Raw genomic sequence first — 18,978 nt, 5'->3', positions numbered from 1 at the left:
CATGAGTTATTCACCCTAAAGATTCCTTTACAGTTTGAATTATTACATAAAACCAGATCTGAATTCATTATGCTTAAACATATATTTGTTTTAGTCAATATCAACTGACTGTTTGCTATTTAAAAAGAAGAAAATAGCTCTTTCATTATGTCTCTTTTTTTTTCTTCTCTCCTTTTATATTTTTACACAGGTTGTATTTGTTAATTGTCAAGATTTATAACATTCACATTCCACTTACAACTCTCATTCCCAAAGTTATTTAAACTTAGTTCTATATTGAAATAGAATAAATTTCTTTAATTAATTCTTTTGTCATGGTTTTTCTATTATTGATTATTTTGATTCATCCCTTGATATCTTCATTAAGCAGTGTTTTCAAGAAGGTCTTGCAGGTGCTGTATTGTATAATTGAGAATACCTGTTTCCTCCTTTTCTTGTTGTTTTTAAATTTGTTATTAGCCTACTTTTGCTTACAATGGCCTTCTTCTCCTTTTTTTTTCCTGCGTAGTGTTTTTATATTTATTATTTGTTTCATTTTAAGATCCGGACTCATATTTGCTATGATACAAATTCAGTTAATTGTGCTTGACTTCATTCCTATCTTATCTGAAGCTTGTTTGTTTTTTCTGTAAAGCAATGGTTTGAAGATGCGCATTGTATTCTGTCTACCAATTCCGAGATGAGAAGATGGTAAAGGAAAGAGAAGAGGGTTTCTGAGTCTCTGTGCTGCCTCTGATCGAGGTTACATGCTCTACTTTTGTTCTCAGGTTTTGCTAAAGACTCTGTCCCGGGATTTAGTGCAGACAGTCAGGATCACATACTGTTTCAGAAAGATTCCCTTAAGCCTGAGATTGCATTCTTCATTCATTCTTGGAGCCCTCTGCTCTCTCTCCCAAGCCATTTCCACTATGACTACTCACTCTGCCCTCTCCTCCCGTCAGAAAAGTGTAGTTGTTCAGTTCATTTCACTCCAAATTTGGAGACATTCTTAATTAGTGAGAAAGAATACTTAGGATTTGATCACTCATCAGTACTGCTTCTGGAAAGCCGGGACTTTCTACATCGTGATCTTTTATTTTCTTTATTTCATTTCGAAGTTACATGGCAACAAATGATACTCCTTTCCTTATTTCGTTGCTACTAATGATTATCTTTTGACTTTGGGATGGGCATTTTATTGCTGTTACCATTTATTTAGGTAAATATTAGGCAAAGGCAAGACTAATTTTAGTTGAGATTGAACTTTCCTGTTTACTGGGAACAACTATAAAGGCTAACCAAAATATACAAAATCGCTGTTTGAAGCATTGGCAAACAACCAAGGCAGGACTGCACATCTGACAGAAGGAATGTGCTAGAGTTTAGCCCCACAGGCACACAGATTTTCTTGTTGGGGTCACCTTAAGGGCCCATATCCATGAAAGTGAAGCCCAAACATCATTGAGAGGTTAGAGTTCAGGGCTACTAAGGCAGCTGGGTTCAGAAGGCTATCAGAAAGGGCAGCAGCCACAGAGAGAGAAGCTCAGATATTTGCATGGAAATGTCCCTAGGATCTTGGCTAATTTCAGGGCTGCACATTGCGTGGTGAGTCTCTGAGACATCTGGTAAAAAACAACTTCCTAAAGTCTGAAAGCTCCTGAATCCCAAGATCTGAATTCCAGAGTTCTCTGAGTACTGAGAAGACATCAGAGGTTCAGCCCAGTCAGAATTCAGCAATCTTTGTGAAGTAGGAGTGAGGACAATGCCTTAGGCAGAAGAGCTGTAACCTAGGACTAAGGGTGGATCTGAAAGACATCCCCCCACAACAAAGACTGAAATGAGACCTTTACAGGAGCAATCTCATCCACCAGCAAATTAACAGCCTGCTGAAACAAAATACAACACTCTTGAAAAAGTTAACAGGATCCAGAGCCTGTATAACCATCATCTACAATGTCAAACCTACTGAATTAGTCTGCTCAGGCTGCCATAACAAAGTACCCCAGAATGGGTAACTTAAACAACAGAAGTATATTTATTACGTGTATGGAGGTTAAGAAGTCCAAGAAAGTTTCATTATGAAGCCTCTTCTTTTGGCCAGCAGGCGGCCCTCTTCTTGTGCTCACAGGACTTCCTCTGTATGAGTGTGTGGAGAGACAAAGAGAGCCTTCCAGTGTCTCTCTTTGTAAGGACATTGGTCTTATTGGATCTGATACCACCCTTATGACCTCATTTAACCTTAATTCTTTTCGGAAAAGTTCTATCTCCAAATAAAATCACACTAAGAGTGTGGCTTCAGTATAAGCATTTTGAGAGTACACAAACATTTAGTTCATAACATAGACAATAAACATTTCCAGATAGGCAAGAAGCACATAAAATTTACCAATACCCAAGAGATAAAAATAGATGATAGATGATCTGAAGTAATTAGATGAAGACTTCAAAATTGCTAGATTATTATGCTAAAACCAAGAGAGGAAATAATGGACAAAACCAGATAAAAATATAAAGTATTTATCATATTTTTATCCATTTGGGGATATTTCACAGAGAAATAGAAACTATGAAAAGAATCAAATAAAAACTTTAGAACTATAAATAAATACTTAAAATTAACAATGCATTTGAGGGGTTTAACAGTAGATTAAAAGACTGGAAGACAGAATTAGTAAATTCAAAGATCTGTCATTAGAAAATGTCCAAAATGGGCCACAGAAAAAATAGACAATGGAAAGATGAAAATAGAGAATGAAAAATGCAGAACATGATCAAAAGTCATAACATACATGTAATTGGAGTTCTAGAAAGAGAAGAATGAAAGGATGAGATAAAAGCAATAGTTGAAGAAATAATAGCTGAAAATTTTGCAAATCTAATGAAAGATAGTAATCTCTCAATTCAAGATGTTTCACGAACCCCAGGCAAGGTAAATAAAAAGAAATCTAAACCTACATACATTTCAGTCAACTTTCTGATCAAGATACAGAGGAAATACTGAAAACACCTAGAGAAAAAAACAAAAAAGACACACTGTTTTTAAGGAAAAAATACAGTAAAAATGGATTATAGCCTCTCAATAGAAGCTATGGAAAACCTAGGACAATGAAAAAGCATCTTCAAAGTGCTGAGCTAGAATTCTATACTTGTTGAAATAAGTCATTCGCAGACAAAATTTGAGATAGTTTATTGGTTGCTAGCAGAACAATGAAAAAAATGATTTCAGATGGACGCAAAAACAAAAAATTCTAGTAGTATCAGCAACTCCTGATAGGGTAAATAAATGGGTAAAAATAAATGAAGATTAACCAATGAAAACCACAGTATAAAAATGTCTTGTGGATTTATAATTTCTGGAGGTTAAATATATGACAGTGGGAAACAAAGTAAGAGGTATAAATTAAGTTGCGCTGTTATAAATTTCTTACACATTGAGGGATTTGGCAAAATTACTAACTTAGACTAATAATGTAAGAATTCACTTGCAATTTCTAGGAAAACACTAAAGGTATCCCAAAGTATAACCAAAAAACCTAATAGAGAAGATAAAATAAAATATAAATATTCCATTAATACAAAAGAAGGAAAGAAAGGTGAAATAAAGGAACAAATAGATGGAAACATTTGTCAACAAATAAGAAGATACTAGACTTACATCCAACTATCTCAAAAATTACATTCAATGTACATGTACTGAACACTCCAATTAAAACACAGAATATGTCAGCTTGGATTAAAACTGATGCAACTGTATGCTTTTTACAAAAATCACTTATTAAATATAAAGGCACAAATAGACTGAAAGTAAAAAAAAAAAAAAAAAAGGAAAAAGGTGTTCCATGCAAACACTAGTCAAAGGGAAAGGCCAATTCTGCAACCGACTTTCATTCCATGTCTTTGCATACATGAAAGTTAGCCCAAAGCCTGTGTTCTGAATCATAATGCTTCACTACTTTTATAATGCAGCGAAGTTCATCTCCCTTTGTAATATTTCCTTGCCTTGGCCAAGGTTGATTGCCTCCATTCTTCTTTCCCATTCTCCGTTCATTTGGTGGTGTTCCGAGCACGACAACAGGAATACTAGAAACGAGCATGTGTACAGAAAAGTAAGCTGTAGTCAGTATTTTATGTCTCTTTTGCAGATTCTCACTCTGAATCCTCCTGCTCATCTGGTCATACCCTCTGGTGGGCAGGATTGCTGGAATGACAGCCCACTTTGTTGAGGAAAGGGAGAAGACAGTGAGTGCCTGTATCTTAGCAGATCTTTGAACCATACTCTTTGAACCAAATTTAGTTCTCATTAGTCCATCTCTGTTTAAACTATTTTTCCAGACTATTGGAGATTAGATTATCCTAAAAGAATTGGATTTCTTGCTGAATTTTTATTGCTATCACTTTTACTGACTTTTAAGTGGACAGAAGAACAGTTCTAAGATTAGTTGCATATGTCTCCATGTTAGTACTGTGCAATAAGGAAAGAGAGAGACTATCTGCTAACAGTAAATGCAGTTTAGTTATCACTAGTTATATAAGTATTATAGTTATATAAGTTAGAATCTTGATGAAATTAATAAATTCAAATAGAATAATATATTCCATTGGAGGTTAATGCTGCTCAGATGCTATCGGAGGATCTTTACCTAATTAACTGGCAGGGAATTAGAAACACATTTGCAAAGTTCTGACAATTTGTGGGACCTGGAATAACATAATAAAAGCAAAATTTAGCTTACCACAGGGTCAATGTGAAAAACTACATTTACTTATATAGGATAGTCCACATGGTTTTGTACTTCCTACCTTTACCTTAATGATACGTAAAAACAATTCCAAACTGGAACATTTTTTGAACCTTACAAAATCCAACTTATCATCTATGGTTAAAAAAGGCCAAGAAGCCACATGAGCTGGGATAGTTTTCCTTCCATTCTGTCTCTTATATAGGGTTGAAAGTAGAAACTCTTCTGAAATGAAATCATCATTTAATGAATCCAGTTGATACAGAGATCCTAATGTTTAATAACAGCCACCAACTGATGCCAATAAGCAGCTAACTCAGGGAAAACTCTAGAAGGTGGAAAATATTACAGTTTTACTTATTTACATAGTGGCTGGCATGGAGATAGAGCCTGATTCATTTTCAGTATTGTTGAATAAAATAAATACAATAAAATATGTATGATCTGTGGATGATTGAGCATGAAACAGACACATAGTAATTTCTGGTTTAATATTTCATCTGGCTAGCTATCCCCAGCTAAGTCTTTCCAAAATGCTGCCAGTATACATCAAATAAGACATTGATAAAGATGAAAACTCATGCCAAAATCTAAAGCCAACACTCAAATAAAGCAAACTAACAGTTTAGGATATATTCTTCCTCCTTTGTGTGTGTACTCACACACACACACACATACACCCCCATAAATATGCATTTTAAAAAATTCTTACATATTGAATCATAATGTACAAATTGTTCTTCTTCTCATTCACTGTGCTTTAGAGATCTTTTCATTTCACTATATACAGATGTACCTCACTGATTTCAACTGTGTTGTCACGGTACTAAGGAACTATATACCAAATACCATTTATGTAATTTTTAACCATCTAAAAGTACATTTTTATATTAGGCATATGATTCATCATTTTAATGAGGTAAATTCATATATACTGACATAAAATATCTCCAACACAAAACAAGGGGCAATACATAAAATCTGATGCCATTCATGTGAAAAAAGAAGTCTACATAATTTCTATGTGAAGACACACATGATTTCATAGTAAATGTATGAAGGATAGAAAGCTAACAGATGAAAGTCCCTTTGGAGAAGTGTCTGGGGTTGGTGTGGGTAGATAAGGGGGTGTTAGGCTTATCTGTAATGTTTTAGTCTGTTTTATTTAGCTTATCTTATAATGAAGATATATGTATTGCATTAGCTGGCAAAATAAAAATTATATCATATTTTTAAAACTAAAAAGTATATAAACTGGAAAATGAATACATGTATTCTAGAGATGGTTGGAAAAGCTTGTCAAGGGAAACTGGTCCATCAGAAGCAAGATCATCAGTGCAAACATGTAAAATGGTTGGATTTTGCAGTTACATCTTTCAAATGAACACTGTCAAGATGATACCTCATATACTTTTTTCTGGTGGCTGTGAATATTATTTTAGCCAGCTTGTTCATGAAGGATGATGACAGAAAGGCATGGAAGTCAATTAAAAGATGTTGTCATTTATGTCAAACTCTGGGACTGAGCATGAGAGTCACGCTACTGTCAATCATGCTGGTCCTTTGCATATTAGTGTCCCTGCAGGGCTGGCTGCGCAGGGGCTCACTTTTATAAAAGCTGGATTCCAGTGCAGTCACCGTTTCAGTTGCCTTGCTATCAGTGCCTTTTTCTCCATTACACAGATGGTTTGCCCTTATGTTTTTCCCTTTACCTTTAGCTGAATTATAATATTGAAGGATAGAGTTGCTGGAGCTTATTGAAACACAAAAACCAAAATTTGCAATTTACTTTTTAAATATATCCATGGCTCAGAATTTCAGAGGTGAACAAAATAAACAAACAAATATAAAGCTGTATCTAGGTGTTTCCCAAAATGGAAGAAAGCAATTTCCTTTCTATGTTAATAGGTTAAAGATCTGTAATTAAAGTGAACTTTTAACTAAAACAAGAACTGAGGACTTTTCAATACTGCTACAAAAGAAGTGAATGTTACAGCTGAGAATGAAATAATAACCTAGGATTAATAGAAGAACATCAGTAGAATCTGGATTGTGTATGAAAACACATCTGGAAACCAATAGGCAGAGAGATAGTTATCTTAGCTGCTGCCTCTAGGGCTCTTACTAATCCTTCAACACGATTGAATAGCAAAGGACAATGATGTCAAAAGACTACTCTGCAACACGTGCAAATGCACATAATTATTCCTGAGTCCACAACATAATGTAGCCATTCTCAGATTCTATAGTTTTGTTTTTATCATAATGTAATTTTATCATAATGTCATAAAGTTAATGCACCTCCTCAGATGTAGCCTTGATAGATCCCATCTAGTCATTTTGTTAAGATTTTGCAAATCAATTAAGCAGATCTCTCATCAAAACTATATTTAAAAATTTTAAAAACTTAAAATGTACGTGTTGCGCATCACATAGAGTGGTGAATGCACAGCGGAAGAGGAAAAATTCAAGGTTTTCAAGTGTGTTGATCCTGGCTGGTGGAAGAAAAGAAGAATGCATGCCTGAAAAGAAGCTCTCACATGTATCTACCCTTGTAGCACACTACAAAGAACTATAGAAATATTTGCCTAATATTAGCTGACCTGCCACCCCAACCAGAGAACATTGGGAGGGACTGGGTTACAGGCTCAACAGGACAAGCCAAGTTTAAAACATGCAGATATGAAAGCCTAGGGAGCTGTCAAATGGCAGAAGGGCAGAAAGGAAGAGAGGCAGGTTTATCAAAGTCAAAATCTGAGACCAGGAGACAAGTAGAAGCAAAAACTGGTAGGAGCTAAATAAATAACCTATTTTACAATTATCTATTCTAGGGATTCCATTCTTTTATCTATTGACTTCCAGATGCCCAAATCCACCGTGCTCTAAGCTGAGTCTGTGCTTTCTCTGTAGCATACTCATATCATACATCTCCATTTTCCCTCCTTCCCTTTATACCTCCATCAAATAAACCTGTCTGACGTCTTATTCTCTTAGATTCTGGCTGGGTGACAGAAGCAGTCTGATAAATTAATTCCTGCCAGATGTTATCTGGGGCAATAACATCATGGATAAGATCAGGAACAGCATAGGTTGGAATCCAGACTCTTTTCTATTAAATTGTGTGTCTGTGAGATAGGTGCTTTTCTTTTTTAAGGTGAAGTGAGTTTATTGGTGTGTACCCTAATCTAATATGGCCACAGGTCTTATAAGGAAAGGTGTTTAGGACACAAAAAAGCTCTGAATACGCCTCTGAATACAGAGACAGAAGACAGCCATCTCCAAGCTAAGAAGAGAGGGCTCAGAGAAACCACCCCAGACTGACAGCTTGATGTTGGACTTCTATCATCCAAAATTGTGAGAAACTAAACTTCTGTGGTCAAGCTCTTCAGTCTGTGTGTCGTATTATGGCAGCTCTGGAAAACTATTCCAGCCTATTAGGACACACATAAGATGCTCCCCGCAGAACAGCTGCATGGAAATGGAATCTTATCATGACAGCATCCACCAGCATTGAGAGGCTGACCTGCTATGGGAAATGGCTGCCCTTAAGGAATAGTATGATGCCATGTGAGGGCACCTCCCGATGGAGCTCCTCCCTGATGGGGCTAGAGGGATGAGTTCTGTGTGATGACCCTTTACAGACAAATGCATGGAGTAGCTTCACCTCCTTTTTTGTGTGTAATCCCCTTACTTTTGTGTAAAAACCTCCCCAGTAAATGTTGGACTGTGAGTCTTGGAGGATGTCTAGCAGGGCCATGGAACTGCGTGCTATATGAGATATCTAGGGTTGGAAGTTAAAACAAAACTGTGGCAACATGCAGGGATACTCATGGTGTTTTCTCTGATCCTCCTACAAGGAGGTGAAAGGGATTTTGCATGTAATCAAGTTGCTACTGGGGAATAATGTCAGCCAGATTCCTCTGGGAGGGGACAGTGACTCAATTGGGAAAGCCCTAGGACAGAGCCCAGGAAGTTTCCATATTCATTTATATGTCCTGGGTTCACCATCTTCTGACAGGTGGCTGTCTCTGAGGACCACTCGGTGCCTACTCTCACCCTAGAGCACTGCTGGTCATGGTTGGTGGCATGGTACACCTGCCCTTCTTTGAAGGAGGTGGAGAAGGTGAATCCATCCAACAGCTCCCGCTTGATATGTTGCATGGAACTCTGAAAAGAGAGTGTCCAAAAGCCAGGCCATGTGGCGTCAATGACCAGCCTTGCTGTTTCCCCAGGCGGTCACCCAGATTAGAACTTTCCTCCCAAGATCAGGCACATAGGAGCATCTGCAGAGAATCTCCAGTCAGAGAGGAAGCTAGATGACAGATTGAAGTCTCAGGATGAACATGTGAAAAGAAAAGCTTTGTCCCCAACACTCCCTTTCCCATCCTGCCAGCCATGACCAGAGTATGAATCTGACAGACCCACCTGGCTCCCAACCCCTGACAACCTACTCCTGTCCAGGGAGAGCCCCTCATCTCTTGCTTCCCTAAAACACATGGTGATGGGGAGGGGTAAGGAACAGCCCTGATTGGATCACAGCTGAGGCCTGGCCTGGAAGGGCCTACCCCTGGGCTGCCTGTGTTACCTGTGGGTGCCTTCTACCAAATGACCAGAGGCGTCGAGGGTGAGGGTTCAGCGAATGTCCACAGTCTTTGGAAAGATTCTCACTTTGGCCTTTGTTGAGACAAGGACATAGACAAATGGAGATACAGCAGGAGAACATCTTGCTCTCTTGAGCATCCCCACCAATGGCTGGATATGGAGCTATCCCTAGAATGTGGGTGTCTAGTTACCAGAGTTCTAAAATCTGTTGAGGTCTGTCCCAAGGAAGTCAGGTCACTTCTTCAAGGTTCCATCACCTAGGCTCTTTCCTTTCATAAGACCTACTCAAAGGCCCCACTGGGCTTCTGACCACTCACCCTCCCCTTATCAACTTCTTATTTTTTCCATAAGCCTTTGAAGTACTGGTGGTCTTTGGTTACATGAGTAAGTTCTTTAGTGGTGATTTGTGAGATTTTGGTGCACCTATCACCTGAGCAGTATACACTGCACCCTATTTGTAGTCTTTTATCCCTCATCCCCCTCCCACCCTTCCCTCCAAGTCCCCAAAGTCCATTGTATCATTCTATGCCTTTGCGTCCTCATAGCTTAGCTTCCACATATCGGTGAGGACATACTATGTTTGGTTTTCCATTCCTGAGTTACTTCACTTAGAATAATAGTCTCTAATCTCACCCAGGTCACTGCAAATGCTGTTAATTCATTCCTATTTATGGCTGAGTGATATTCCATTGTATATATATACCACAGTTGCTTTATCCACTCAGTTGATCAGCATTTGGGTTGGTTCCATGATTTTTCAGCTGTGAATTGTGTTGTTATAAATATGAGAGTGCAAGTATCTGTTTTGTATAATGACTTATTTTCCTATGGGTAGATACCCAGTACTGGGATTGCTGGATCAAACAGTAGTTCTTTAGGGACTCTCCACACTGTTTTCCATAGTGGCTGTACTAGTTTACATTCCCACCAGCAGTGAAGTGTTCCCTGTTCACCACATCCACATCAACATCTACTGGTTTTTGTTTTTAATTTTTTAATTATGGGACAAATTGCAGGAATAAGGTGGCATTACATTGTGGTTTTGATTTGCTTTTTCCTGATCATTAGTGATGTTGAGCATTTTTCATGTTTGTTGGCCATTTGTATATCTTCTTTTGAGAATTGTCTATTCAGGTCATTAGCCCACTTTTTGGTGGGATCGTTTGTTTTTTTCTTACTGATTTGTTTCAGCTCCCCTGTGTTGGAGTCAAGGACTCTGGTGCTTCTGACTCCTGTCCAGAGCTCTGCCTACATTGCTGTCTCCAGCTGTCACATAACTGTGCTCCTGGATCTCCAGCTTTCAAGTAACACATGTGATGTTTTAGCTTTCATCAACCTCCATTACCTTAAAGCATTCCACTAGGAATTACCTTTAGTCTTAAGAGACCAGGGTGTTCCTTTCCACAAAGTGTTTACTGTGAATTTTTTTTTTTTTTTTTGAAATAGAGTCTTGCTCTGTCACCTAAGCTGGAGTACAATGGCGCGATCTCAGCTCACTGGAAGCTCCGACTCCCGGGTTCATGTCATTCTCCTGCCTCAGCCTCTCGAGTAGCTGTGACTACAGGCATGCACCACCACACCTGGCTAATTTTTGTATTTTTAGTAGAGACGGGGTTTCACCAGTCTGTTGGCCAGACTGGTCTAAAACTCCTGGCCCCAAGTGATCTGCCTGCCTTGGGCTCTCAAAGTGCTGGGATTACAGGCATGAGTCACTGCACCCGGCCCCACTGTGGTTTTGAGGGATGTTTTCCATTGCCCCTTCCTTTGCTACAGTGAGGGAGGCTTTCTACTGATGTAAAACTCTCTAGCAACCTTGGTAGGATAAGAAGAGTCTGAGATTTGGGTACTCCCTATAAGACTTTGTGTTGGGAACAGGCTCCAAAATCTGGCCATAAACTGGCCCCAAAACTGGCCATAAACAAAATCTCTGGGCACCGTGACATGCTCGTGATGGCCATGATGCCCACGCCCATGCTGGAAGGTTGTGGGTTTACCGGAATGAGGGCAAGGAACACCTGGCCCACCCAGGGCAGAAAACCACTTAAGGCGTTCCTAAACCACAAACAATAGCATGAGCGATCTGTGCCTTAAGGATATGTTCATGCTGCAGAAAACTAGCCAGAGCCCATCCCTTTATTCCGGCCCATCCCTTTATTTCCCGTAAGGAATACTTTTAGTAAATCTTATGAGTGGCTTGCTGTCAATAAATATGTGGGTAAATCTCTGTTCAAGGCTCTCAGCTCTGAAGGCTGTGAGACCCCTGACTTCCCACTCCACACTCTATATTTCTGTATGTGTGTCTTTAATTCCACTAGTGCTGCTGGGTTAGGGTCTCCATGAATGAGCTGGTCTCAGCAACATTGCCTGTTATGTATCTAAACCTCCACTTTATAGTGAAGTGACCCTCACTTTATAGGTACTTAATAAATGATGGAAGTTTCCTCAGGTCTACACTATGTGGACGGAAACTGATCACTGGCTGCTTTACAGGATTTTAGTTTTAATATTTTGTGACAACATACTTATGTTACTTTTGGTTCAAGGAATAGTTCATTTAGGAGCTTAATAGTAAGAATTTGTTAACAACAAGAACAGAATTTTTACCCCTGCATTAGATTAATTCCATAAATTTTTTTAACAGTTATTTGCTTCTACATTTTAATATAAAACAACAGGTTTAAACTCTGAAACACAGATTAAAATCAGACTAAAATAATTGCCAGTTTCTTTTAATCACAGAGGAAACTGGGCAAGGAAAATCTTAGGATGGAGAAACTGATAAACACTAAATTAGGAGCACTTGATTTGATATATGTAACCTAACTGGGAAGCAGACATGCATTTTTCTCATTTTAAAGATAAAGAATGGAAATATGTGATTTTCCTCTGTGTCCAGCAAGTCAGGGGCAATGAGTTAGGCAATGAGCTCCCACAAAGTTGTCTCTGAGACGCATTACTTCTCACATAATGCAATAGACATGAATGGAAGTGATTAATGTCCTAGAGTGTAATAATTACTCTATCAGCTTCCTATTGTCAATAAGAATGAAAACAACAATCTCTAACACTGAGATAGCATTTTTGTAATGTTCTTATTTCTTTCACTCTACTTTTCACCTCATCATTTTAGAGAAAAGGACGCTGAGAGCTGAAGCGCATTTTGTCTAAATTTACAAGGGTAATAATTATTAAGTACAAGTTAGAGTTTTTTAAATGTAGTGTGGATTTTGTTTTGAGAAACATATATTTGACCATTTAATCTTTCACTTATAGGTTATCTATATTGCTTATTCCTTTAATACACATTACTGAGGCCCTAATATACCCAAGGTACTGTGCTAGATTCTGAGGATACTTCAAGGAATGATTCACACACAGTTCATCCCCTGCATAATTTACAGTATATTGATGAGGACAGTTATTAAACAAGGGATGAATATTATAAAACAATGTCAGTGTTTTCCACACTTGCCTCATGGTTAGTCTCAGGTATAGTGTGGTATCTTTCTTCTGCAATAGACTGGTAGACTCAGCCACACTGGATGGTAGTTGGATGATAACTGCTTTGAAAGAACCAAGACTCATTAAGTATACATAAAGAGGGTTGGTGCTGTTCAGGGGACAGGAATAGAAATCATGTCTTCCAGAGGTTTACTTAGGTGGGTAGACTGTGAGGCTGAATTTCAATGAAGAGACTTAGGTGAACATCATCAAGAATACAAAGACAGGAATTTCCCAGGGCAGGAAAGGAAGGAGTACATTGTTCAGACCAAATTCAACATATGCAGGGGCAATGTCCATAAGCTATATTTTTGTGAAGAGGATAAAGAATGGACAAAACAGAAGCAAAGGCCAGAGTTACTCTAAAAAAATAGCTGTGGCCAATAAGTGGCTTGGTGGGCAGATGCTATCTTCAATGAGGCAGTTCAAGGCTTTGCTGATAGGCTTCTCTAGGGCTACTTTAGTCAGAAAGAGGAGAGAATTTCCTAATACAGTCCATTTCCTTAATGCAACCAGAAATCAAATGAGAAACTCATTTAAAATTCCAAGAAAATTGGGTGGAGAGGGAGAATATTTTTCTCAGAAAAAAATCCCCTTCTAGGTATAGGCCCTAACGTTGTTGGGTAAATATTTGGATATTATGATTAGCTAAGAATGGAGACCATCAAAAATCAGGTTGAATAACAATGGCTTATTGACAAATTGCCTTTTAAGGAAGGCAAGTCCAGTTGACCCCAGATGTTCTTCAAGTGAGATTACTTAAGTTTTAAGTGGAATCTGAATTTGTTGGGACAATAGAGTATAACTTAGAGATTTATGGGGAAAACGTCAAGAAAGAAAAACATCTTTAGGCTGGCAGCTGAAGAATTACTCTCTGGGAGAAAAAAAGATCTAATGGAGATTGTTACTAAGTTCTTTGCTACGAAGTGTGCAATGTGAATTTGCTGTTTTATTTCTGCAATTAAAATCTGCATTGTGACTTGCATTTGACCTTGAAGCACGTCACCAAGTATTGTGTTCTTATTAAAGTTGATACAGGAAAAACTAAAGGTTATTCATATGGAGTGCCAACTGTGGATTATAATACTCATAATAATAGATACCACTTACTTAGCATTACTATGCCCTAAATGTTTTCTTTATGTTGTCTTATTTGCCCTTTACCCCAGTTATATGATTTAGTGTGTAATTGCGGTTTTAATTTAATTCAAGCCTTGGCTTGAATTGACCTATATCATTACTTCTCATCTTCCACTGGCAAAACTTAGTCACATGATAACACCATAATGGGCACCAGCAAATAGAGCCTCCAGCTGTACTATTTCTTCTCAGATATAACTCTCTACTGTAAAAGAGAGAGCACACATTTGATAGACAGCAGGCATATTGGCCACGTCAGTCGGGCAGATAGTATCCCCATTATATACATGAGAAAACAGAGGCTTAGAAAAACTGAGTAACTTCCTCAATATCACACAAATAGAAGGGGAAGAGCCTGATCCATACCAGATACTTTTTAGATGCTTACTACTTATGATCTAATTTAAATGTTAGGTAAGGTTCTTTAAGTGAAATGAGTTAGATGAAATAGAATTAAACTGACAGCCCCAACCACCAGATAAAAAGGTAACAGAAGCCTTTCAAATGAATAAATAATCTTTTTATGTGGGGATAAGAAATGAACTCAAAGACACACTGTTAAATGGAAAAGAAAGAGCAAACCAGTAAGATACAATTTGTATATTAAAAAATTGTAATTTTTCACACCCACGGTGCTCAGGCACAGAGAATATCTCTGGAAGGGGGATTCAGAGCTGCTGGGACAGTGGTTTCTTCTGGGGAAGAGAACTGAGGGCTTGGAGAGGGACTTTCCTTTCATTATACACCTGTTTGAATCTTTTGGATATTTTATTGTGTGCATGCAATTACTTATGCAAGTTTAAAATTTTAAGTCAAATGGCAAAAGTTGATCAAAAGATAGCACAATCCTTTAGGAACTGCTGCTCATTCTCCAGGCTGGAGAGAACTCTTTAACGCTGGACTTCCCACCTTTGCGCTTTTGGCACCACGTAGCCTCCAAGGATACCATTCCTAACTCCTATTGATGTGAAACTATACTGGCTCCTGGAAATCTCAGGGGTCGTTGATCCTGGTACCATTGTCAATAGACAACTCTTTGACTCAGTTTTACCTCCCTATTTCCTGGCAATTAAACTATCCAGGTTGACTTAGCATTAACCAAGTCCCCTTCAAATTTACCACTTATGCTTGGATCTGTTCTTCCGAGACTGAAAGTCTAGCCAGTCTTTCTGCGTGACTGGTCCCAATGCAGCACACATGTAGGAAATCTGCAGAAATAAACCAAGATATATGATTGGCGAATGAGTGATTTGAGAACAAAGGATAATAACATTTCAAATGTGAATTCCTACAATTAAGGATTTGAAAGAAAATGGAAATCACATTTTTCTCTTCATGTTTATCAGAACAAATTATTAGTGATGTTTATGCCAGCTATCTAGTTAGGTCAAGCTTTACCATGGCCAGAACTGATTTTCATAAACATGCAAGCAGGTGGAAACAACTTAAAAATAGCCTTGAATGGAAATAATTACCATTTTATATTATCATGAAAGCATATCTTTGTGGCAGAAAGCCCCGTTCCTACTTGGCAAAGCCCTAATTACCACTGCTTGCAAGAAGAGCGTTGATGCCTTAGTCGAAATTCCTAGGTTCCAAAGTTCAACTTGTTTTTCCCTAGAGTTTAGAAAATGCCAAAAATTGTCTTTTGGTCCAAAATGGCTTCACAGACAATAATTGTTGTTCTAGTGATACACGAAGTATTGCTCAAGTACTTTTGTCTTATGTCGAAGCCTTTATTTTTTTAAAGGAACATAATGCAACTAAACAAATGTAGAAATTCATCATTAATCATAATAGTTAAATCTCTATTCAAAACTATATACACAATAGTTGTCTCGACTAGAAGTTAAAATAATTTGTACAATTACAAAGTTAAAACAAAATTTATAATGAAAACATTTTAGAGCATAAAATATATTAGACTAAGTTATACCATATTTCTTAACTAGAATATGATGCTCTACTTGAAATGCAGGAGGAAAAACATAAATTTGACCTTTCATACATTCTCAAATATTTCATGTTGTTTGAGGTATGGACATATTACACACATTCCTTAATTCATTTATATATTCACTGATGCCAAACAAACATTTCTAAGATTATTCATTTTAAGCTTATTTGGACAGTGAAAAATGTCAGTATACAATACGCTTAATTCTACTTCAGCTTAGAAATGGTTGTCTCAGCTCAAATGTCAACTTTTAAAACCAAATAGAAGAGCCAGCAATTATGTTCTAACATTTAGATCTCAGAGTGAAAATGAATACTGGCTGCCCTCTTAATCGTTTTCTCCTTTTGTTTTTGTTTTCCTTTTTGCTTTTTTAATTTCACTTCTCCTCCTTGCCCCACAAAACTCGAAGACTGAAATGTGGTAATTTTCTTTTGTAAGACTTTGTTAACGATTTAATGAATTAAAAGCAATTTACTTGTATTTTAAAAGCTTATATTTTGGTTCATCAATGCTTTCAATCTTCTCATAATGTTACAGCCCATTCCAACATTAACATATGGACTTATATCTATCAAGTGTCAACAGCAACAGAAACAAACTTCTTCTCTGGTAGAAAAAAAATGTATCATGATATTGCTTTGCCTTTTACCTTTCAAAATGCTGTGATACCAACCATGTATTTTTCCCCACATCTCTCCTAAACTCCATTTCAAAGTTCCTTCTGTACCTTAACTCTAAATATCAGAGTTCCTTGAATCCCTTAGATGAGATCCCTTTTCTTCTCTCTCTCTCTTCCTCAATGTTCTTGGGCAGACCTATAGTTCGAATGCTATCTCTGTACAGATGAATTCTGTGTTTATGTAACACTATGATATCTGTGAGTTTTCCTGTGTCTGGAGCAGAGGCCCCAAACGTTGAAAGCAACACAATATGAGGCAAGTATCTTATATCCTAGAGAAGATGCTAAACCAGATGGGGTGGTCACGCTAAGGGACTGTAAAACCGGTACCGCCAGCATTGGTCTGTTGCCTGCCTTCTGAATCTGTGAAGGAAGGCAGCAGATCCAAAGGAGGTTGAAGCAGCCACTTTCAAAAGAATTTCTTTACAGGGAATTATCAGTGTGCTATCCATTTCCCCCATGTGTTCCACACAGCTATGAAGGAGGGGAGGGGTACTCCCCTCTCACCTTCAACCGTGTGAGTTGGAGTTTGTGAGAAGTATTTAGAGTTTAGCACACACTTTTTTTTTGAGATGAGGTCTTACGCTGTTGCTCAGGCTGGAGGGCAGTGGTGCAATCTTGGCTCACTGAAGTGTCAACGTCCTGGGCTCAAGCAATCTTTCTACCTCAACCTTCTGAGTAGCTGGGACCACAGACATATGCCATCCCACCCAGCTAGTTTCTTTCAAAAATGTTTTTTTTTGTGTGTAGACAGGACCACTCTATGTTGCCCAAGCTGGTGATAAACTGGATTCAAGCAATCCTTCCACTTTGGCCTCCCAAAATGCTGGGATTGCAGACATGAACCACCACGTGGGGCCAACGCGCACACGTTTCGAAGAACACTGGAACTCGTACCAGACTTACTTGAAGAGAAGGTTATGTTGAGGTGTGTTGCAAGTTCACCAACTCAGGACAGCAGTACATGTTTTCCAGGTGCCAGATACGGACTTATGAACTACCTTGAAAATAGTCCTGCTGAGGAAGGTTTCCTGCCAGGGAATTGACTGGAGGTATACTAGCTGATCATTTTTGCCCTGCCCACAGGGCACCAATCCCATATTTTAATCATACCAGTTATTTATCTTCTATCCTCCAAGCCCCTTGGAATCTGCAGAGGCTCCGAACAATCATAAGCTACTGGAAGTGTGAGGGCATGTCCCACTATGGGGCTCAAGAGTCCAAATACAAAACAGCTTTGGGAAGAGGAAAAGTTTCAAATTGGATGAGAATCTGGAATTTTTATAGTTTGGAACCTACAATGGATTTTTAAGTTGCCTGATACTGTCTTAAAAGCCATGCAATTTTGCCATTCAAGGGGAGGGAAAGAGCAACTCAACAGAAAGGAATTAAAAGGACCAGTTGGAGAAAATATAAACCCGTTTCTGTTTGCAACCTACTGTGTACAGGTCCTTCCAAATAATGGTTGCCATTTTATATCACACACAGACTTAACCTCTAAGCTCTAAATTAAATATGTAACCGGACACTTGATATCGATATTTAGATGCTTTGTAGGCATCTCTACCTTAGCAAGTCCAAAACTTGATTCCAGCCCCTTTCAATGATGATCCAATTCTTCCTCCTTCCAGCCTTTCTCATCTCTTTACAAGGCATTATCACCCACTCACTCTCCCAGCCTAGTAAACAGAGAGAGATTACTCCCTCTACCCACCATATGTGTCTAGTATTTTAACAAGTCCTGTTTAATCTCTCTGCAAAATCCATAGCAAATCCATCTACATCTATCCATAGCCATGAGTCTAGCTCTCATCCAGAGCACAATCATCTTTCACCCAAACCACACAGCAAAAAGTCCTCTAACTGGTCTCTCCACATCTATGGTTGCCTTTTTTTCAGTCTTTTAACATAGCAGACACAGCATTAATTAAGCAACCATTTTATTAAGGTGTTCCAACTTGTATGAACATAAGGGGTTTTCTTTTTCTAATCATTGCCGAGCCATTGTTTCCCCCTGGGAATGTCTTCCTGAGCAACATCTCAGCCTGATTTCCTAAGTTTTCAGTCAGTTCTCACAAGTTGGTCTCATTCAGATTCTAAGACAGACCAGTTTACTTGAACACTTTAACTCTGTATCCATTTCAGATCTTTTCCACATCTGCTCTGCCCAGGTGACTCTTGTAGTTCATGTGGCCCTGAACAGAAGGGCTCTGTTTCTTATCGGCTCTAACCTGTCTAGATCTGGGGAAGCAGAAGAAGCCAGAGTGACAGGGTGATATCCATTGTGATTTCTTTGTAAGACCATAGCTTTCCCCCTGTTTGCTTGGGAACTGTTGCTCTAGCTTTATTGTCCATGACTTGCAGTGGACAGGTGGCAGCAC

At 38.3% G+C, this 18,978-nt stretch overlaps 1 protein-coding gene and 1 long non-coding RNA gene across 2 annotated transcripts in view; one reads left to right on the top strand and one right to left on the bottom strand.

Annotated features, from left to right (window-relative positions):
• LOC105481683 (RAS like estrogen regulated growth inhibitor) overlaps positions 1-9,453 on the bottom strand; it is a 125,851-nt gene extending 116,398 nt beyond the window's left edge. The window contains exon 1 of the mRNA XM_011741393.2: positions 9,304-9,453. The gene's annotated coding sequence lies outside the window, so the exon portion shown is untranslated. The remainder of the gene's footprint in view (positions 1-9,303) is intronic.
• Positions 1-18,978, top strand: part of LOC105481704 (uncharacterized) — a 49,228-nt gene that overhangs the window by 1,734 nt on the left and 28,516 nt on the right. The window lies entirely within an intron of this gene.

The sequence above is a fragment of the Macaca nemestrina genome, chromosome 10 (genome assembly GCF_043159975.1).
Source record: "Macaca nemestrina isolate mMacNem1 chromosome 10, mMacNem.hap1, whole genome shotgun sequence".
Classification (NCBI taxonomy): Eukaryota; Metazoa; Chordata; class Mammalia; order Primates; family Cercopithecidae; genus Macaca; species Macaca nemestrina.
The sequence above is the reverse complement of the archived record's forward strand: the minus strand, read 5'-3'. Positions and strand labels throughout refer to the sequence as shown.